This window comes from Pristiophorus japonicus, chromosome 2 (genome assembly GCF_044704955.1).
Source record: "Pristiophorus japonicus isolate sPriJap1 chromosome 2, sPriJap1.hap1, whole genome shotgun sequence".
Classification (NCBI taxonomy): domain Eukaryota; kingdom Metazoa; phylum Chordata; class Chondrichthyes; family Pristiophoridae; genus Pristiophorus; species Pristiophorus japonicus.
Window position 1 is genome coordinate 244,256,724 of NC_091978.1, and position 23,050 is coordinate 244,279,773.

The following is a 23,050-nucleotide window of genomic DNA, read 5'->3' on the forward strand; positions in this document are numbered from 1 at the left end:
GAGTCCCGTCTGCAAAGCTCTTGATGAAACATACACTCAAAACTCGGCTGTCCCTCATTCATCCTGTCTTGTCCGACATTGTTGAAGGCAAGCGCCAGTCCCAAAATGAGTACCATGACCGTAATTCAAGGGGGAGATGTATAGAAATTGGTGACCGCCTATTTGTTCTCAATCACGATTTGGGGCCCAAATGGCTTGAAGGTACTGTAATAGACAAAGAGGGGAATAGGGTCATCATGGTTAAACTTAACAATGGGCAGATATGCCGCAAGCATCTGGACCAAGTAAAAAAAAGGTCCAGCAGGGACTCTGAGGAACCTGAGGAAGATCATGAGATGGTATTCACACCACCACCAGTGAATGAGCAACAAGAGCATTCAGCAGCATGCACAGTCCCTGCGGTCAGCCCAGACAGGCCGGAATCACCACAGGGGACAGACGCGCAGGCCAAGGCTCAATAGCCAGAGCCTCAACTGCGGTGCTCCACGAGGGAGCGCAGACCACCTGAAAGACTTAACCTGTGATCCCAATAAGACGTTGGGGGGGGGAGGGGAGGTGATGTCATGTATGTAACCTTCATGCAACAACACTGCAATACTGTATGTACTTGAGAAATCCTCACCTGGTCATCCAGGTATATAAAGGGAGGTCCCACGCAGGGTCATCACTTCTTGGTCCTGTGAATAAAGGTTCAGGTCACAGAGTGACCTTGTCCATAGAATGTGCCTCGTGTGGATTTGTGGTATTGTGTGAGGACTTTACAGTTTTCGCTACCTAAACTTGCAAGACAGGCGTAAGTGGCTGGACATGCCCCCTTTTAAAAAAAACTGTTCTAAAATGAAACTATTCTAACTCATTAGAATTGTAGCAAACTAAATGCCGAGAATTGCAATTTGCAATTTCTAAGATGCTCCATTCTAAAAAAATAGGAGCAACTGGAGCCGAAACTTGAGCCCATTGATACTAACGAAAACTTCAGCTCTTCCGCAGTAAACACGCTTTTAAATTCCCCACTAAAAGTTAGACCCAAAGGGATTAGGTGTAACTGAGTTTTTAACAGCATATTGACTGCTAAACAAATATTAAGGTCCTGAAAAACTAATTTTAATTTTGTGTAGTGTGAAATTTGTCCAACTTAATAACAATTTAAATTTTTAAGAAACGTTTCAAAAAATGTTTACAATTTTTAAAAAATTTGTTCATCTTATTTCAGGCTTGTCTTCTCCCCATGTGAGAGCCACAATCTTTCTTTTGCTCCCTCTACCTATTTTTAAAAGTTAGAATATTAAGAGCTTACTCACTTCCTTGTTCGCTGGCTGTGAGAATTCTGTGTTTTGATTGGCTGCTAAGCCAGCCTGTTGCCGTCACAGCAATTCGAACAAGGGGATCCCCACTACAGTCCATTGAATTGAGTTGAAGGTTGGAAAAGACAAACAAACTATGCGAGATCCTTGTGCGAAGCGTACTTCAGGGCTATGGTTGATAAGCAACAGCAAGTGCACTGGCAGAGTGGCAACGGTGAGAGGACAAATGCTGTCATTCTGAGAGAGGACAGCAAGTTCGTGCTCCACGAAGCCACTGCCACACCCCCGGGGAGGCACCTCAGCATTCCTAGCAATCTGTTGGAGGATAGATTGCTGGACTGCTGTGACACTATGCAAGCCCCTTTCAGCACTGGTAAACCCAGCCATGATGGCAGCAGTCTGAGCTGGCATGGTAGCAAGCTGAGCCTGCATGAGACCAGTCTGAGCTTGCATAACAGAAGTCTGAGTTTGCACTCAGACATTGGGTTGCTTCTGTTTGTGCCGAAATGGAAGCTGAGACATCTGCTATCAGACCCTGCATCATGGTTAGGTTCTCAAGTGCGCTAATGGAGCTGCCCATCATTTCCATCAGGGAAATCCTGGGCGCAAAGCTCTGCGCAAAGCTCTGTGCAAGGTTGGTGTGGGACTCCTCCATGCTCCTTGACAGTGACAACAGGATTTCTGGGAGGCCTGCCAATGCACCAAGCATTTCTGTGTGCATGCTCATCACCCTTCTTCTGTAGGCCACCCCATCAAAGTCCTTATCTGAGTCCTCTGCAGCAGAACTCGTGTGTGACCCTGCCCTCCGGGGAGCTGGCACCTGTGCTACCCTTGCCCCCTGGCCTGGCTGCAGGCCACTCATACCCAGTGACTCACCACTTGCAGATCCTGCCTCTATACTAGTCTGCAGTGTTGGTATCTGAGCTGGTGCCTGCAAATGTCAGATTGAGTGACGGTTTCACTTCTTCACCATCACGTTCCTCTTCCTGCACTGGCTTGCCAGGCTGGAGTTCTTGGGTATCTAAAAGGAGAAAGGCACAAGGGTAGTGTTATAGTGAGGGGAGGAAGCGAAGGCAAGATGTGCATGCTTCCACCATCAGCAGTTTACAAGTGCGAAGAGATTGTGGGATGAGGGGGAAGTGGGATGTGAGGAGGATTAGGTATGAGCATACCGTCATTTCGAATGGTTTCAGCCTCGCCGCTGGCCACGGCCTCAATGACAGCCCCTCCAATAATGGCAAACACCGTCTCCTCCAGCTGGGCTAGGGTATGCATGTTTGCCCGTCCCCTGACAGTTAGCTGCTGTTGCCTGCGATTCATTTCTTACTTTCTTTCGCACAAAACAAGGTAAGAAAATAAAATGGGTCAAAAACAAGAAAGGACGTGGAAAATTGCAGGGCAATTTAAAGTTCAGAATCAAACTGAAGAAAGTCAAATAAAGGTTTTTCATTATACACATTTTTTTTGTTCTTTACTCTTTGATGTTACTGATGGTAATAAAGCTCGATGTGAGTTTCAATGTAATTAATTGCACATGTCACATGTTGTGATTGACAGCTAGGAAAGGAAAACATTAGCAATTCCTTCCAACGACTAGTCCCCATTGAATTGAGAATGTAAATCAATGAAAATAAACTTGTGATACATTTATTACCCATTAGCTGTCCTATTGGGCTTTAATCCGAGTTTCATTCTAAAATTAGGGGCCATATTTTTGCCATAATTGTGCGCTGATTTTTGGCATCCAAACGTTTTATGGCGTGAAATATTCATTTTCCAACTTTTGGCAACGTTTGGATGCCGGCTCCGACCATGTGCGCCAGGTTAAACAATTTTGGAGCAGACACAAGTCAAAACGGGATTGGGCACTGTTTTTGTGGGTCTTAATCGATTTTGGCCTGCCACAATTTTTTTCAGCGTGACGCACACTGCCCAAAAGCCCCGCAATAAAAAACGTAGTTAGCTTAAGGAATCGCGCAGAGCACAAGAGGACAGGAGGCAATAAAAATACACAATAAAATAGCTTTTTTTTTTAAACAGGAAATTATTTTTGGAGCAAGGGAAGAAGATTTCCGGGCCGAAAGGACTGCTCCCCCTGCTGCAATCCCAGGCCAAAAGTACTGCTCCCCCTCAGCTGGACCCAATGCAATCCCAGGCCGAATGGCTCCCCGCTCAGTCCCATTCCCTCTGCGAGTTGAAGTTCGGGAGAAGGAGGACCATTCAGCCGGGGATTGCAGTGACGGGGAGCGGTGGCCGTGGGTCCAACGGGGGGAGAGGTCCTTTGGGAGCCCGGGATTGCAGCCGATCCAGCGGATTTCACTTTTTAAATGCTGGATTATTTGGTATAGAAATGAGCAGGTTATCATTTGGGGTACAGAATACAGCAGTGATCAACTGCTAATGATGTCTATGTCTTGGTAAAGTTGTCTTACGATTGCTAATCCCTCAGTGTGAATGTCATTATGAATCAAAGACAGGTGCGGGCTTTAGCTTGCTTCAGCGTCTCTAGCTGCCCTGGCAACTTCAGCTTTTTTGTTCACGCCCAGAGAGTTTTAAGCACAGACTTGAAGCTCCGCGCCCCCCCACGCAAGACTAATTTTGGAGAGCGCGGCGCCAAATTCAAATAATTCTTTGGCGAAAGTCCCGATTTTGTTTTCCGGCGCAAACGGGCAGAAACAAATTCGGTGTACATCCTCCTGAGCGCCAAAAATCGGCATAGAGGAAAATAGAGCCCTAGATGTTAGTTTCATTGAGCACAGAAATTGGATTTGGGAAGAGGGAATCCTATAATTGTACACTACAAATATGATGAATGAAACTAATATAAAATAATGTAAATGATAATATTTCAAAGATGGTATTTTATGAGAATTATTTTCATGATTTTGAAAGGTTCATAAATCAAAAGTACCCCAGCGATGAATGAGTAATGCAGTTGTTTTCCCACCTGCCCCCCCTCCCCCCCCATTTTTTCCATCTTCTGCACACTTATTTTCTACTTTAGCAGATTAATCCTCTGCATCTGTGCTATGCTGCTCAGCTGATTGGTTGGGATGCTCCAGTCTACCAATACCTCTGTAAGTATTTTCAATGTTACCCATGGCAATCTATCAAAAAGTGCACTGGAGTAGTGCAGAAAGGGACTAGCAATCTCATCTTTTAAATTTTCCCTCCTCATAGATAAAGGATTCATGGTTAGGTTTTCCCTGTCCGAGAGGGGTTTCTTCCATCTGGTTGGGCAAAGCCTGCAGGGGAACATGATAATGATCTCACCCAACATTATGGTTCAAATAAGATTCTCTTAATTGGCAGTCCAACATGTTAGTGCCAGTAATTACTGGACAAGTCTGTTATATAGTTGCCAGTCCTGTGTGTTACTTATTCTTTGGTAGCATTCCCAACACTGATGTAGAACTGTTCACCTACTGTAATCAGACCCTTACTAAAATAATACAATGGAATATTATACACATATGGATATAAACAGGAGATGGATAAAGGAAGAGGCTAAGAGAGAAACATAGAAACATAGAAAAATAGAAACATAGAAAATAGGTGCAGGAGTAGGCCATTCGGCCCATCGATCCTACACCACCATTCAATAGGATCATGGCTGATCATGCCACTTCAGTACCCCATTACTGCTTTCTCTCCACACCCACTGATCCCTTTAGCTGTAAGGGCCACATCTAACTCCCTTTTGAATATATCGAACGAACTGGGCTCAACAACTTTCTGTGGTAGAGAATTCCACAGGTTCCCAACTCTCTGAGTGAAGAAGTTTCTCCTCATCTCGGTCCTAAATGGTTTACCCCTTATCCTTAAACTGTGTCCCCTGTTCTGGCCTTCCCCAACATCGGGAACATTCTTCCTGCATCTAACCTATCCAATCCCGTCAGAATTTTATATGTTTCTATGAGATCTCCTTTCATTCTTCTAAATTCCAGTGAATATAAGCCTAGTCGATCATATGTCAGTCCTGCCATCCCAGGAATCAGTCTGGTGAACCTTCGCTGCACTCCCTCAATAGCAAGTATGTCCTTTGTCAGATTAGGAGACCAAAACTGTACACAATATTCAAGGTGTGGCCTCACCAAGGCCCTGTACAAATGCAGGAAGACTTCCCTGCTCCTATACTCAAATCCCCTCGCTATGAAGGCCAACATGCCATTTGCCTTCTTCACCGCCTGTTGTACCTGCATGCTAACTTTCAATGATTGATGTATCATGACAACCAGGTCTCGTTGCACGTCCCCTTTTCCTAATCTGTCACCATTCAGATAATATTCTGCTTCCCTGTTTTTGCCACCAAAGTGGATAACCTCACAGTTATCTACATTATACTGCATCTGCCATGCATTTGCCCACTTACCTAACCTGTCCAAGTCACCCTGCAGCCCCTTAGCATCCACCTCACAGCTCACACTGCCACCCAGCTTAGTGTCATCTGCAAACTTAGAGATATTACATTCAATTCCTTCATCCAAATCATTAATGTATATTGTAAATAGCTGGGGGCCCAGCACTGAACCTCGCGGTACCCCACTAGTCACTGCCTGCCGTTTATTCCTACTCTTTGCTTCCTGTTGATGAACTAATTCTCTATCCATGTCAATACATTATCCCCAATATCATCTGCTTTAATTTTGCACACTAATCTCTTGTGTGGGACCTTGTCAAAAGCCTTTTGAAAGTCCAAATATACCACATCCACTGGTTCTCCCTTGTCCACTCTACTAGTTACATCCTCAAAAAAGTCGAGAAGATTTGTCAAGCATGATTTTCCTTTCATAAATCCATGCTGACTTGGACCGATCCTGTCACTGCTTTACAAATGCGTTGCTATTTCGTCTTTAATAATTGATTCCAACATTTTCTCCACAACCGACGTCAGGCTAACTGGTCTATAATTCCCTGTTTTCTCTCTCGCTCCTTTTTTTAAAAAGTGGGGTTACATTAGCTACCCTCCAATCCATATGAACTGATCCAGAGTCTATAGAATGTTAGAAAATGACCACCAATGTGTCCACTATTTCTAGGACCACTTCCTTAAGTGCTCTGGGATGCAGACTATCAGCCCTTGGGGATTTATCGGCCTTCAATCCCATCAATTTCCCGAACACAATTTCCTGACTAATAAGAATTTCCTTCAGTTCCTCCTTCTCATTAGACCCTCGGTCCCCTAGTACTTCCGGAAGGTTATTTATGTCTTCCTTCATGAAGACAGAACCAAAGTATTTGTTCAACTGGTCTGCCATTTCTTTGTTCCCCATTATAAATTCACCTGATTCTGACTGCAAGGGACCTACATTTGTCTTCACTAATCGTTTTCTCTTCACATATCTATAGAAGCTTTTGCAGTTAGTTTTTATGTTCCCTGCAAGCTTCCTCTCATACTCTATTTTCCCCCTCCTAATTAAACCCTTTGTCCTCCTTTGCTGAATTCTAAATTTCCCCCATTTCTCAGGTTTGCTGCTTTTTCTTGCCAATGTATATGCCTCGTCCTTGGATTTAACACTATCCCTAAATTCCCTTGTTAGCCACGGTTGAGCCACCTTCCCCATTTTATTTTTACGCCAGACAGGGATGTACAATTGTTGAAGTTCATCCATGTGACCTTTAAATGTTTGCTATTGCCTATCCACCGTCAACCCTTTAAGTATAATTCGCCAGTCTATCCTAGTCAATTCACATCTCATACCATCGAAGTTACCTTTCTTTAAGTTCAGGACCCTAGTCTCTGAATTAACTGTGTCACTCTCCATCTTAATAAAGAATTCTACCATATTATGGTCACTCTTCCCCAAGGGGTCTTGCACAACAAGATTGCTAATTAATCCTCTCTCATTGCACAAGACCCAGTCTAGGATGGCCTGCTCTTTAGTTGGTTCCTCGATATATTGGTCTAGAAAACCATGCAGATGGGAACAGATTACATAAGAAGCAGTGAAAGGGTTGGATATAATAACAGAAAAGGACAAGGCAAAAGCAATATTGATAGAAATTTGTGATGATGAGACCAACTAGGTAATAACTAATGATGCAGCACAAGCCCTGCCCAGCATGAGGTTGAAAAGGCCATCTGACAACTGAAGAACAACAAGGCCTCAGGAGCAGATGGAACCCCGCCGAAGCACTAAAGCATGGCAGAGAAGCACCACTGGCATGAATCCATGAACTAATTTCTCTTATTTGGAAGGGGGAGCGCATGCCAGCGAATCTCAGAGACGCCGTAATCATGACCATCTTCAAGAAAGATGACAAGTCCGATTGCAGTAATTACAGATAAGTTTCCCTGCTGTCTGCCACAGGGAAAGTAATCACAAGAATCCTCCTCAATCGCCTTTTCCCAGTGGCTGAAGAGCTCCTCCAAGAATCACAATGCGGATTCCACCCACTAAGGGACACAATGGACAAGATCTTCACCGCGCGTCAAATTCAAGAGAAATGCACCAACCTCTGTACAAGGCCTTCTGTACATGGCCTTCTTTGACCTCACAAAAGCCTTCAACACTGTGAGCCATGAGGGAATATGGAGTAACCTCCTCAAATTCGGCTGCCTTCAAAAGTTTGTCACCATCCTTCACCTGCTGCACGATGACATGCAAGCTGTGATCCTGACCAACAGATCCACCACAGACCCAATTCATGTATGGACTGGGGTCAAGCAAGGCTGTGTAATCGCACCAACGTTCTTCTTGATCTTTCTTGTTGCAATGCTCCATCTCACCCTCAATAAGCTTCCCGCTGGAGTGGAGCTAATCTTTCGAATAAACGGGAAATTGTTCAACCTCCATCACCTCCAGTCCAGATCCAAAGTCGTCCCACGCTCGATCAGCTCCGATGGACATGCCACATCATCCGCATGCCTGATACTAGACTCCCAAGCAAGTGCTCGACTCAGAGCTCCGACACGGCAGGCGAGTCCCAGGTGGACAGAGGAAATCCTTCAAGGACACCTCAAAGCCTTCTTGAAAAAGTGCAACAACCCACCGACACCTTGGCATCCCTGGCCCAAGACCGCCCAAATTGGAGGAGAAGCATCCGGGAAAGCATTGAACACCTCGAGTCTTTATGCCGGGAGCAAGTGGAAGCCAAATGCAAACAGCGGAAGGAGCGCACGACAACCCAAACACCCCACCCACCCATTCTTTCAGCCACCATCTGCCCCACATATGACAGAGACTGTAGGGGCATTGGACTCATCAATCACCTGAGAATTCATATTAGTGTGGAAACAAGTCATCCCTGACTCTGAGAGATTGTGTAAGAGAGAGAACTGCTGACGGCTTTTGATTGTCATCTCAAGGTGAACAATTTAATGGATAATTGAGCAACTAAGAGCAGCTGTGATAATCAAAATGTGAAAGTCAACAGTTTAGTTCAATGTCTTGTATTTAAGTGGATAGATCACAGTCACCAGAAATGACAATAACACGGAAATGGTTGAAAGCTTGGCTTCTCGTGATCTTTGCATAATTAGATTTGATGTCATCATACAGCATAATCCAAATATGTGGATGTGTTAAACCTTTGAAGAGCAAAGCTTTGAACTGCAAAAAGAGTTTTTTGAGAGTGTTAAGTGAAAAGTGGAAAAGGAAAGTGGAACTGCAGAAGAATAATGGAATTCTATCAATTACTTCTGTGATGTAGGGAAGAAGCATATTCCTCTGAGAAAATGGCAGGAGCAAGACTACACTGGCTACATAATAAAGTAGAAAATAATTATTTTTTAAAAATATATATAAATTGAACCATAAAGCAGGGAGGGCCAGGAGACATACAAATCACATAATAAACAAAATAAGTACTTGAAGGATTTAGTGGACAATGTATGAGCAGACCATGGACCACAAGGTGAATCAAAAGAAATATTTCAGCTGTGTAAAAAGTAGATAAAGTGATAACGACCAGACAAATCCTTTAAAGGAGATACCAAGTAGAAATATTATATGAGATCATGAAAGAGCAACTGTTCAAATTAATTCTTCACATCAATCTTCACAAATTACGATTGGACATATTCTAGATCCATTCAAATTGGCTTGAGAATCTATAACATATGTAGAGGTCAGTAAAGTATATGTTATGAAAGAACTCAAAGAATAGCATATTGACCACCTGGGATATCCCAGAGAATCTTTTAGGAAACAACCAGATTCTTAACTATTTTCTTTCTTAACATTTTTAGAAGCTCCATAAACACAAAATCTGTATATGATGTTGGGGGATAATAAATGTTATTCCAATATTCAAGAATACAAGAAAGAGCTTGTATTTATAAGAATAAGTGAAGCATGAATTAGGGTATTATGAAGTTTATCGAACATCCGAAGAGGAGACATTTTTTGATGGCCTCAGTTTTCATCTAAAGAGCATCAAAGACCATCAAGAGTCAGTGGCGATTATAATTCTTTAAAGACATAGCATAATGAGAGCACGAGGGCAGTGGTTATAATTTACTTGGAATTTTATTAGGCATTTCAATAAGTTTGTCATGTGAGATTTTTAAAGAAAATGAAGACTCATGAAATTAATGAGAATATTTCCTATCTGGATTGAAAACTATCCTGGTAATGGAAATCGATAGATGCTGACAAATGAAAAAAATCAGAGTGACTACTGGAGTTCCACATCAGTCTGTTATGGATATTCTGCTGTTTTCACTAGTCAGAAATGATAGGAGGGTGGCCACTTCCAGTATGCTGATGTGAGCTCACGGAATTGGAGGTTACCTTGTGATATGTATCGGTAATTGGTTAGGATGGGAGAAGAGTAGGAATAAAGGGCTTTTTCCTCTGATTAACAGGATGATGACGAGGGGTGCTCATTGGGATCTGTACTGGGGCCTCAGCTTTTCACCATATTTATCAATGACTTTGATAAAGTAATAAAGAATTGAATATCAAAGTTTGCAGGTGACACTAAATTATGTGGACAAATTGCATAAATTTGGCTTGTATTCCCTTGAGTTTAAAAGTAGGTCTAGTCAAAGTGTTTAGAATGATAAGGGGATTTGATAGGGTAGATATAAAAAAAATATTTGGGGAATTCAAGAACAAGTGGTCATAATTTTTAAATTAAGTTAGAACATTTAGGAGTGAAATCAGAACAAAGGACAGTGGAAATCTGACCCCCCCCCCCCCCCCCCCGCAAAAAAAGACTATAAATGCTGAGTCAATTGAATTTTTCAAGTCTGAAATTGATATTTCTTTTAGGTAAGAGTATCAAGAGATAAGGAACAAAGGCATTTAATGAAGTTGAGGTACAGATCAGCTGTAATCTAACTGAATGGTGGAATAGGCTCGAGGAGCTGAAGCGCCTATTCCTGTTCCTGCGCTCCTATGACACTAAGCTATGTGAACAGGTAACCAACATAACGAGATGGACAGCATTTTGCAAAGGAAAAATGAAGTGCATACATAATGACTAGGTTTCCATTAGTGATGAAAAGAAGAAAGCTAAAAGATTCTGTTGTGATTATTAACCATGCACTGAAATGATTCAGTAAATGTTGTGATGTCATTAATAAGAACATAAGAAATAGGAACAGGAGTAGACCATATGGCCCCTCGAGCCTGCTCCGCCATTCAATAAGATCATGGCTGATCTGATCATGGACTCAGCTCCACTTCCCCGCCCGCTCCCCATAACCCCTTATCCTCTGATCATTTAAGAAACTGTCTATTTCTGTCTTAAATTTATTCAATGTCCCAGCTTCCACAGCACTTTGAGGCAGCAAATTCCACAGATTTACACCCTCTGAGAGAAGATCATGCCCTCTAGTTCTAGTCTACCCCATCAGTGGAAACATGCTCGCTGCATCCACCTTGTCAAGCCCCCTCATAATCTTATACATTTTGATAAGATCACCTCTCATTCTTCTGAATTCCAATGAGTAGAGGCCCAACCTATTCAACGTTTCCTCATAAGTCAACCTCCTCATCCCTGGAATCAACCTAGTGAACCTTCTCTGAACTGCCTCCAAAGCAAGTATATCCTTTCGTAAACATGGAAATCAAAACTGCACGCAGTATTCCAGGTGTGGCCTCACCAATACCTTGTATAGCTGGAGCAAGACTTCCCTGCTTTTATACTCCATCCCCTTCGCAATAAAGGCCAAGATACTATTGGCCTTCCTGATCACTTACTGTACCTGCATACTATCCTTTTGTGTTTCATGCACAAGTATCCCCAGGTCCAGCTGTACTGCAGCACTTTGCAATCTTTCTCCATTTAGAATGATCAAGTTCTAGGATATTTGTCAAGTTTAAGGTATTTGTCTGTAAGTTGAAACAGATTACTCTGACATTGCAGAAGTCATTGGTAAGATTACATTTAAAAGATTATTTTCTTTTTCAGACGCAGTGGACCCAATATTAATGCAAAGGTTCTGAACGGGTGGTATGGAGAATTGCGTGCACCACACCCAAAGAAAATTTAATGGGATGTATTTTTCGATTTAAACTTGATTTGAAGATTAAATGTTTCCTTCCGGGTTTCATATCTCCAAGCTGCGCAGCAGAGCATGATTTCAAATTGACTATTAGGGCCTCCTTCTCTGCATCTGTGAGCTGAACTATTTGTGGCTGGCAACCTCCAGTCCTCTCCCTTCTGTTTTGTGCTCTCTTTTCCTACAAGGGGTAATAAAACAGACAAGTGAGTGAGTGAAAGTCACAACCGATGGATGCAGTGCATTTGGTGAGGGTCACTATCAGACAGATGAATCACATTGCAAAGAGCCAATGCACAAATTGGAATTCAGAGGGGCTAGGAGATGTTTAACATGGATTTGTGAAGATTAAGGCTAGCATCCAGAGATTCAATGATGCTTCCCTTGAATTAGTGCTGGGTGCGGTCAGGAGGAGGAGGGACATACTTTTTCCGAGCAATGGGAAGAAGAAACCTGCTGCTGTCACTAAGAAGGCATGGTTGGAGATGGCTGAAGGCCTCCTTTTTATAGACCTTCCCTCGCTGCCTCTCGCCGACTCACGATCTCTCACTGCCTCTCGCCGAACTCACCAACGCTGGGCCTTTTTATAGGCCTCCCCACGCTGCCTCTCGCCGACTCACAAAAAAAATCAAAGAGCAAGTTGTTATTTAAATGGCGAAAGATTGCAAAGTGCCGCAGTACAGCAGGACCTGGGGGTACTTGTGCATGAAACACAAAAGTTTAGTCTGCAGGTACAGCAAGTGATCAGGAAAGCCAATGGAATCTTGGCCTTTATTGCAAAGGGGATGGAATATAAAAGCAAGGAAGTCTTGCTACAGTTGTACAGGGTATTGGTGAGGCCACACCTGGAATACTGCATGCAGTTTTGATTTCCATATTTACGAAAGGATACATTTGCTTTGGAGGCAGTTCAGAAAAGGTTCACTAGGTTGATTCCAGAGATGAGGGGGTTGACTTATGAGGAAAGGTTGAGTAGGTTGGGCCTCTACTCATTGGAATTCAGAAGAATGAGAGGTGATTTTATCGAAACGTATAAGATTATGAGGGGGCTTAACAAGGCGGATGCAGAGAGGATGTTTCCACTGATAGGGGAGACTAGAACTAGAGGGCATAATCTTAGAATAAGGGGTCACCCATTTAAAACAGAGATGAGGAGAAATTTCTTCTCTTAGAGGGTTGTGGATCTGTGAAATTCGCAGACTCAGAGAGCTGTGGAAGCTGGGACATTGAATGGGCCCAAGTTTCAGGCCACGCCTAGAACGGCGCAGTCCCGACCTGGACGCCCGTTTTTCGCGCCACAAAGTGCGCCTAAAAAAAACTTACAGATTCTCCGGCTCCCTGCTGGTCCTCTGGAGCCGGGCGCAGCGCAGCACGAGCTGTGGGGGGGCGGAGCTAGGTCCCTGCGCTGAAAACAGTGCCGGGACCTCTGCACATGCGCTACAGTGGGCGCGCATGTGCAGTAGCTCCAGGCACCCAAAACTGTGTGGGAGGGGCCCGAAGCACACAGCCCTTAGCCCTGGCCGAATGTCCTCACTGGGGCTGCGTGCATAAGGCAGCCTCCCACGCCCAGCTCCTGCTTCCTCCTGACCCGAATCGACTCCCGCTTCCCCCCCCCGCTGTCCACGGACCGGACTGGACCCGATCCGCGCTCCCCCCCCCACCTGACCTGACCTCCCTCCCCCCGCCCCCGACACGAACCGACCCGACCTCCCTCTGCACCCACCCCCCCCCCATCCGAACCGAACCGACCCGATCCACGCTCCCTCCCTCCCCCTCTCCCCACCCGAACCAACACGACCTCCTTCCTCCCCCGCCGCCGACCTGACCCGTGCTCCGGACCGCACCCGACCCGACCCGACCTCCCTCCGCCCCCCCAACCTGACCCGCGCTCCCGGCCCCGACCCGCACTCCCCCCGACCCGACCCACGCTCCCGATCCCGGACCCAACCCGACCCAACGCCACCTACCTGTAAATCTGGTACTGGGGACGGGCCCTGCCCGAAGTATTGGGCCCGGCCGGGCCCGGCCGGGCCCGTTCAGCCTCCCTCCCCCTTCTCCTTTCCCCCCCTCCCCTTCTCCTTTCCCAACCCCCCCTCTCCTTCCCCCCCGCTTCTCCTTTCCCCCCCCCATCTCCTTTCCCCCCCATCTCCTTTCCCCCATCTCCTTTCCCCCCTTCTCCTTTCCCCCCCTTTCTCCTTTCCCCCCCTCTCCTTCCCCTTCTCCCCCCTTCTCTTTCCCCTTCTCCTCTCCCCCCCTTTCCCCTTCTCCTCCCTGCCTTTCCCCTTCTCCTCCCCGCCTTTCCCCTTCTCCTCCTCCCCCTTCCCCTTCTCCTCTTCCCCCCCTTCCCCTTCTCCTCCTCCCTACCCTTCCCCTTCTCCTCTCCCCGTTCCCCTTCGCCTCCCTCCCTTCTCTCCCCTCCTCCTTCTTCCCTTCCCTCCCCCTTCTCCCCCATCCCTCCCCCTCTGCCTCCCTCCCTCCCCTCCCCCTGCCCCCCCCTCTCTCCCTCTACCCCCCTCCTCCCCCTCCCCTCGCGGTCAGAAACACAGACACTGACAGAGAGTGAGAGACACACACAGACAGACAGACAGAGTGATAGAGACACTGACAGAGATACACTGCGGGGGGCATCCCAGCATGCTGTTTGAGGGCTCCCGGTGCTGCAGTTGGTAAGTAGAAAATGTTTTATTTATTGATTTTAAAAAAAAAATATTTCTTATTAATTTTTTTTGATTGATTTATTGGTTGATTTATTGATATTTTTATCATTTATTATTGATGATGGCTCTTTATTTGTAAAACTGAAGTGTTTAATGTTTGTAAACTTCCCTTTAAACCCCCCCTCCCCATTCCCTACGCCTGATTTGTAACCTACGCCTGATTTTCTAAAGTGTAGACAAGGTTTTTTCGAGCGTACAAAAATCTTCACTTACTCCATGCCGAAACTTTGAAAACAGGCGTAAGTGGCTGGACACGCCCCCTTTTGAAAAAAAAATTCTGTTCCAAAGTGAAACTGTTCTAACTGACTAGAACTGGAGCAAACTAAATGCCGAGAATTTGAATTTCTAAGATACTCCGTTCTACACCAGTTGCTCCAAAAAATCAGGAGCAACTGAGGCCGAAACTTGGGCCCATAAAATTTAAGACAGAAATAGACAGTTTCTTAACCGATAAGGCAATAAAGGGTTATGAAGAGCGGGCAGGGAAGTGGATCCGAGTCCATGATCAGATCAGCCATGATCGTATTAAATGACTGAGCAGGCTCGAGGGGACGTATGGCCTACTCCTGCTCCTATTTCTTATGTTCTTATGTTCTTATGTAGAATGCTAGAGGTGCATCAGCAAGTTTGCCAGGTGATTTGTTGTTGGTGGTGGGAGATGGCGGGAGGATTTCAAATTTGTTTTTCCTGTGTGAATCAGCTGTAACTGAACCTTCACGCTATTCGGGCATCCCCGGCAGCATTGTATGCCGCTGGTCTGGCAATGGTTGCCCCATCTTCATATTGCTTCTCGTCCTCATCCTCCTACTCTTCTTGATTATTCTCCTCATCAGAAAAGAAAGACTTGCATTTATATAGCACCTTTCATGACTACCTGCTGTCCCAAAGTGCTTTACAGCCAATGAAGTACTTTTCAAGTGTAGTCACTGCTGTAATGTAGGAAACACGGCAGCCAATTGACACACAGAATGCTCCCACAAACAGCAATGTGATAATGACCAGATAATATATTTTTGTTATGTTGATTCAGGGATAAATATTGGCCAGGACACTGGGGATAACTCTCCTGCTCTTCTTTGAAGTAGCGCCATGGGATCTTTTATGTCCACCTGAGAGCAGACGAGGCCTCTGTTTAATGTTTCATCTGAAGGATGGCACCTCCAACAGTACAGCACTCCCTCAGCACTGCATTGGAGTGTCAGCCTAAATTTTTGTGTTCTAGTCTCTGGATTGGGACTTGAACCCACGACTTTCTGACTCAGAGGCTAGAGTGCTACCCACTGAGCCACAGCTGACACTGAAAAATGATGAATATACTGAGAAGATGCTTGATGAGCACCTTGCTCGTCCTCCACCTGTAATACTCTCTGCTGCACAATGCTGTGCAGGATGACGCACACCATTATGATTTTGGAGACCCTCACTAGTGAGTGCTGAAAGGCACCTCCAGACCTATCTCGGGACCTGAAGCACATCTTCAATATGCTGGTGGCTTGCTCGATTACACACCACAGGTACCATGAGCCAAGTTTAAAGGGTGTATCCTTTGTCTCCTAAGAGCCAGCTCTTAATTCTGTTTCCTGGTATGAAGAAACTTGGAATGTTGGGCTGCAGCAGTATGAATGCATCATGACAGCTCCCAGGGAATCTGGCACAGATCCACATGAACCTTTTCTTGTGGTTGCACACTAGCTGTACATACCTGAGCGAAGCCAAACAGAAAAGTGAATCTGAGTGCCCGCTCATTCTGACTAATGTCGTCGCAGGGGAAGTTGACATAAGTCGGCACCCTGACAAACAACCCATCGTGATCTGACTTGTACGTTTACATGCAACTGACTAAGAGACTCTGGTGCCATCCTGGAAGGAGCCAGAGGCAAAGAAATTGAGGGCCGTGTTGACTTTCACAGCGACAGGCAATGCGTGGCCACCAGATCCAACAGGGAGCAGCTCTACTTGAAGTATGCTGACACGATTGCAAAGACACGATAGGCTGAATGCCGTCCTTCTGTGCTATAAATTTCTATGATTCTATTCCATGTCTGCAACCACCTGCCATGTCAATCTGAGCCTACGGAAGGAACTACTCTTCAGAGAGATCTCGGAAGCAGAGCCTCTGTCTGTAGACCCTCTCACGTGGGTAGTGTCTCCTGCAACCTCGGCCCCTTTGTTGCTCCTACCTCTGCTGTTCTGCACACTGTTCTGCTCTCTGCTGTTCTGCACTCTGTTCTCCAGATCTGTACTGTGCACCTCTCTCATGTGCACTTCTCTCTTGTGCAACACACAATCACCCCATTATAATGATCAAAATGCCTCTGCTAATGATCGAACTGTCTCTACTACAGTCTCTGCGACAACTACAAGATAAATGCAGGGAACAGCACCAACCCTTGCACATGGCCTACTTTGACCTCACAAAGGCCTTTGACACTGTCAACCGTGAGGGATTATGGGGCGTCCTCCTCCGTTTCAGCTGCCCTCAAAGGTTTGTCACCATCCTCCGTCTGCTCCACGCAAGCTGTGATCCTGACCAATGGATCTACCACAGATCCAATCCATGTCTGGACCGGGGTCAAGCAGGGATGCATCATCGCACCAACGCACTTTTCGATCTTCATGCTGCAATGCTACATCTCACCCTTAGCAGGCTCCCCCGCTGGAGTGGAGCTAAATAATAGAACAGATGGGAATCTGTTCAACCTCTGCAGCCACCAGGCCAGACCCAAGGTTGTCCCATCCTCTGTCATTGAACTTGCATCTGCGCACACTCAGAGGTCGAACTCCAAGCCATCATCAACACCTTCACCGAGGCGTACAAGAGCATAGGACTTACACTAAACATCCATAAGCCAAAGGTCCTCTACCAACCTAATCCTGGCATACAGCACTGCTCCCCCCGATTATCAAGATTCACAACGAGGTCTTGAACATCGTGGACCATTTTCCATACCTCGGGAGCCTACTGACAGCAAGAGCAGACATTGACGATGAGGTCCAACACCGCCTTCAGTGCGCCAATGCAAACTTCGGTCGCCTGAGGAAGAGAGTGGAGACCAGGACCTCAAATCCGGCACCAAGCTCATGGTCTACAGGGCAGTAGCGATTCCTGCCTCCGATATGACTCAGAGACATGGACTATATACAGCAGACACCGCAAAGCCCTGGAGAAGTACCATCAACACTGCTTCCGCAAGATCCTGCAAATCCATTGGCAGGACAGACGCACCAATGTCAGTGTTCTCGCTCAGGCCAACATCCCCCCAGCTTCGAAGCATTAACCATGCTCAATCAGCTCCATTGGGCGGGCCGCATCATCCACATGCCCGACACGAGACTCCCAAAGCAAGGGCTCTACACAGAGCTTCATCACGGCAAGCGAGCCCCAGGTGGGCAGAGGAATTGCCTCAAGGACATCCTCAAAGCCTCCTTGACAAAGTGCAACATCCCCATCGACACCTGGGAATCTCTGGCCTAAGACTGCCCAAAGTGGAGGAAGAGCATTCGGGAGGGTGCTGAGTACCTCGAGTTCTATCGCCAAGAACAAGCACAAACCAAGTACAGACAGCGGAAGGAGCACGTGTCAACCCAGGCTCCCCACCCACCCTTTCCTTCAACTACTGTCTGCCCCACCTGTGACAGAGACCGTAGGTCCTGCACTGGACTCCTCAGTCACCTGAGAACCCACTTTTAAAGTGGAAGCAAGTCATCCTCGATTCCGAGGGACTGGCCAATGATGTCTCTACTAATGATCGACGTGTTTCCGATGAGCAGGTTACTTGTATGGAATGATATACACCATTGTTAAACCCAGAAGTGGGTGTGTTGGAGGCGGGTTGTAGTTGTTCTTGAAATTTTTAGAATTGTTACTTACCCGCCTCCAACTCACCTGTCCTTGGCGTTTAAAATTCCTTCCAGTATCTTAAAACCATCGTTGTTACTGTTATATATGTGAACTTGTATTTATTCTGTACAACCACCAGAGGGCTCAACCCCTGGAGTCCCAAGGGATCCCATAATCCCTTGGGAGCACAGGTACTTAAGGAGGCCTCACAGGTTGGAGAAGCACTCTGGAGACCTGCAATAAAAGACTAAGGACACATTTTACTTTGAGCTCACAGTGTTAAGTCTGACTCTTTCTCCATATAAAAACAACTGGCGACGAGATACAGATAATAAACCCAAAGATGCAGAGAACAGTGGGTATCCTGGAGAAATTCTTGGAGGGAGATGATTGGGAAACTTTTGAGGAGTGACTCAACCAATGAGCTCGATGGGGAAGAAAATACTGCCAAAGGAAGGGCGATCCTCCTCACCATCTGTGAGGCACCAACGTATGGCCTCATGAAGAATCTGCTCACTCCAGTGAAACCCATGAAGAAATCATACGACGATTTGTGCACACTGCTCCGAGAGCATTTGAACCCGAAGGAAAACATTCTGATGGCAAGGTACCGGTTCTACACCTACAAAAGGGCTCAAGGACAGGAAGTGGCGAGTTATGTCGCCGAGTTAAGACGCCTTGCAGGACATTGTGAATATGAAGGACATTTGGAGCACATGCTCAGAGACTTTTTTGTACTTGGCATTGGCCACGAATCCATACTTTGCAAACTTTTGACTGTAGAGACCCCAACCTTGAGTAAGGCCATAGCGATAGCCCAGGCGTTCATTGCCACCAGTGACAATACGAAGCAAATCTCTCAGCACACAAGTGCTGCTACAAGTACTGTGAACAAAGTGATGTTGTTTTCAAATCGTAACATACAGGGCAGGTCACACATACCTGCAGCTGCACGTCCGCAGATGTTTCAGAGTCCACCATCAAGGGTGATGAATGCAAGGCCATTAACACCTTGTTGGCGCTGCGGGGGGTGATCATCGTTTCCATTCATGCTGATTCAAAGGGTACATTTTCAAGGGCTGTGGAACAATGGGACACCTCCAATGAGTGTGCAGGCAAGCTTCAAATCCTATCAAACCTGCAAACCACCAGGTTGCAGAGGAAGACAGATCCACGGAGGATCAAGATGAACCAGAGCCTCAGACCAAGGAGGCAGAGGTACATGGGGTGCACTAATTCACCACAATTGTCCCCCGATAATGCTGAATGTTGAACTCAATGGACTCCCGGTGTCAATGCAGCTGGATATGGGCACGAGCCAGTCCATCATGTGCAAAAAGACTTCTGAAAGATTGTGGTGCAACAAGGCCTCAAGGCCAGTCTTAACTCCAGTTCGCACGAAACTAAGAACTTACACAAAGGAACTGATTCCTGTAATCGGCAGTGCTACCGTAAAGGTCTCCTACGATGGAGCGGTGCACAAGCTATCTCTCTGGGTGGCACCGGGCGATGGTCCCACGCTGCTCGGTAGTAGCTGGCTGGGAAAGATACGCTGGAACTGGGATGACATCCGACGCTATCGCCCACTGACGACACTTCGTGTGCCCAGGTCTTAAACAAATTTCCTTTGCTGTTTGAACTAGACATCGGGAAATTCCAAGGAGCAAAAGTGCAGATCCACCTAATTCCGGAGGCATGACCCATCAATCACAAGGCGAGAGCAGTACCGTACATAATGAGAGAAAGGGTAGAGATCGAGCTAGACCGGCTGCAAAGAGAGGGCATCATTTCACTGATCGAGTTCAACGAGTGGGCCAGTCCTCAAGGGAGATGGCACCGTCAGAATCTGTGGCGATTACAAAGTAACTATCAATTGTTTCTCCCTGCAGGACCAATACCCACTACCAAAGGCCGACGACCTCTTTGCAATGCTGGCGGGAGGAAAGACATTTCCGAAGCTGGATCTGACTTCAGCCTACAGGACGCAGGAACTGGAGGAATCATCGAAGGCCCTCACCTGCATCAACACGCACAAAGGTCTTTTTGTTTATAACAGATGCCTGCTTGGAATCCGATTGGCGGCGGCGATATTCCAGAGAAACATGAAAAGCTTACTGAAGTCGGTCCCGCACACCATTGTCTTCCAGGACGACATCTTGGTCACAGGTCAGAACACAATCGAGCATCTGCAACACCTGGAGGAGGTTCTTAGTCGACTCAACCGCGTGGGGCTCAGGTTCAAATGCTCGAAGTGTGTTTTCCTGGCTTCTGAAGTGGAGTTCTTGGGAAGGAGGATTGCGGCGGACGGTATCAGGCCCACTAACGCGAAGACGGAGGCAATCGAGAAAGCACCAAGGCCACAGAACGTGAAGGAGCTGCGGTCGTTTCTGGGACTCCTGAACTACTTTGGTAACTTCTTACCAGGTCTTAGCACACTGTTAGAACCACTGCATGTTTTACTTCGAAAAGGGGACGAATGGGTTTGAGGAAAAAGCCAAGAAAATGCTTTTGTAAAAGCGAGAAAATTATTATGCTCCAACAAATTGGTTGTGTTGTATGATCCATGTAAGCGTTTGGTACTAGCATGTGATGCGTCATCAAAGGGCGTCGGGTGTGTATTGCAACAAGCTAATGATTCTGGGAAACTGCAAGTGGTTGCTTATGCATCCAGGAGTCTGTCTAAGGCCGAGAGAGACTATAGCACGATTGAGAAGGAAACGTTAGCGTGTGTCTATGCAGTAAAGAAAATGCATCAATACCTGTTTTGGCTAAAATCCGAATTGGAAACTGATCATAAGCCACTTATATCCGAGAGTAAAGGGATGAATACCAACGCATCGGCCGCATCCAGAGATGGGCGCTCACGTTGTCCGCATACAACTACGCCATCCGCCACAGGCTAGGCACAGAAAACTGCGCCGATGCTCTCAGTAGGCTGCCATTGCCCACCACAGGGATGGAAATGGCGCAGCCCACAGATCTAGCCATGGTTATGGAAGCATTTAAGAGTGAGCAATCACCCGTTACTGCCTGGCAGATCAAAACCTGGACAAGCCAGGACCCCTTATTATCTCTAGTCAAAAGCTGTGTGCTTCACGGGAGCTGGTCCAGTGTCCCAGTGGAAATGCAGGAAGAGATAAAGCTGTTCCAGCGGCGCAAAGATGAAATGTCTATACAAGCAGACTGCCTTCTGTGGGGCAATCGAGTAGTGGTCCTCAAGAAGGGCAGAGACACCTTCATCAATGACCTCCACAGTACCCACCCAGGCATTGTAATGATGAAAGCAATAGCCAGATCCCACGTGTGGTGGCCCGGTATCGATGCGGACTTAGAGTCCTGCGTTCACAGATGTAATACATGCTTGCAGTTAGGCAATGTACCCAGGGAGGCGCCACTAAGTTTATGGTCTTGGCCCTTCAAACCGTGGTCTAGGGTAAGCATCGACTATGCAGGCCCGCTCTTGGGTAAAATGTTTCTTGTGGTTGCAGACGCGTATTCCAAGTTGATTGAATGTGAGATAATGTTGGCTAGCACGTCCGCTGCCACTACCGAAAGCCTGCTGGCCATGTTTGCCATTCAGGGCTTACCCGATGTCCTGGTGAGCGACAACGGGCCATGTTTTACCAGTGCTGAGTTCAAAGAATTCATGACCCGCAACGGGATCAAACATGTCACACCTGCCCCTTTTAAACCAGCGTCCAATGGTCAGGCAGAGAGCGCAGTGCAAACTATCAAGCAAGGCTTGAAGAGGGTAACTGAAGGCTCACTGCAGACTTGCCTATCCCGAGTCCTGCTCAGCTATCGCATGAGACCCAACTCACTCACTGGGATCCCACCTGCTGAACTGCTCATGAAAAGAGCACTCAAGACAAGGCTCTCGTTAGTTGACCCTGATCTACATGAACAGGTAGCGAGCAGGCGGCTTCAACAATGTACATACCATGATAGCGCAAATGTGTCACGCTAGATTGAAATCAATGATCCTGTATTTGTATTGAATTATGGACAAGGTCCCAAGTGGCTTCCTGTCACTGTTGTGGCCAAAGAGGGGGGCAGGGTGTTTCGGGTCAAACTTTCAAATGGACTCATTCACCGGAAACACTTGGCCCAAATCAAACTCAGATTTACGGACTATCCTGAACAACCTACCTTGGACCCTATCTTTCTTGATCCCCCAACATACACACCAGTGGCAACCAGCACCACGGTTGACCACGAAGCAGAACCCATCATCCACAGCAACCCAGCAGGACCCAACACACCAGGCAGCCCAGCAAGGCCAGCTGCACAGCAGCCCAACGAGGGCCTACAAGTGATTTAACAATACCAGCTTTCACACTGAGACGATCAACCAGGGCAAGAAGGGCCCCAGATCAACTCACATTGTAAATAGTTACACTATTGACTTTGGGGGGGGAGTGATGTTAGATATGTAAACTTGTTTTTACTCTGTACAACCACCAGAGGGCTCATCCCCTGGAGTCCCAAGGGATCCCATAATCCCTTAGGAGGACAGGTATTTAAGGAGGCCTCACAGGTTGGAGAGGCACTCTGGAGACCTGCAATTAAAGACTAAGGTCACACTTTATGTTGAGCTCACAGTGTTCAGTCTGACTCTTTCTCCATACATAACAATTACATTGGTATCTATTTACAGGAGAGTGAAAAGAAAGTAAGACTTGCATTTATATAGTGCTTTTCACAACCAATGGACATCCCAAAGCACTTTAAAGTA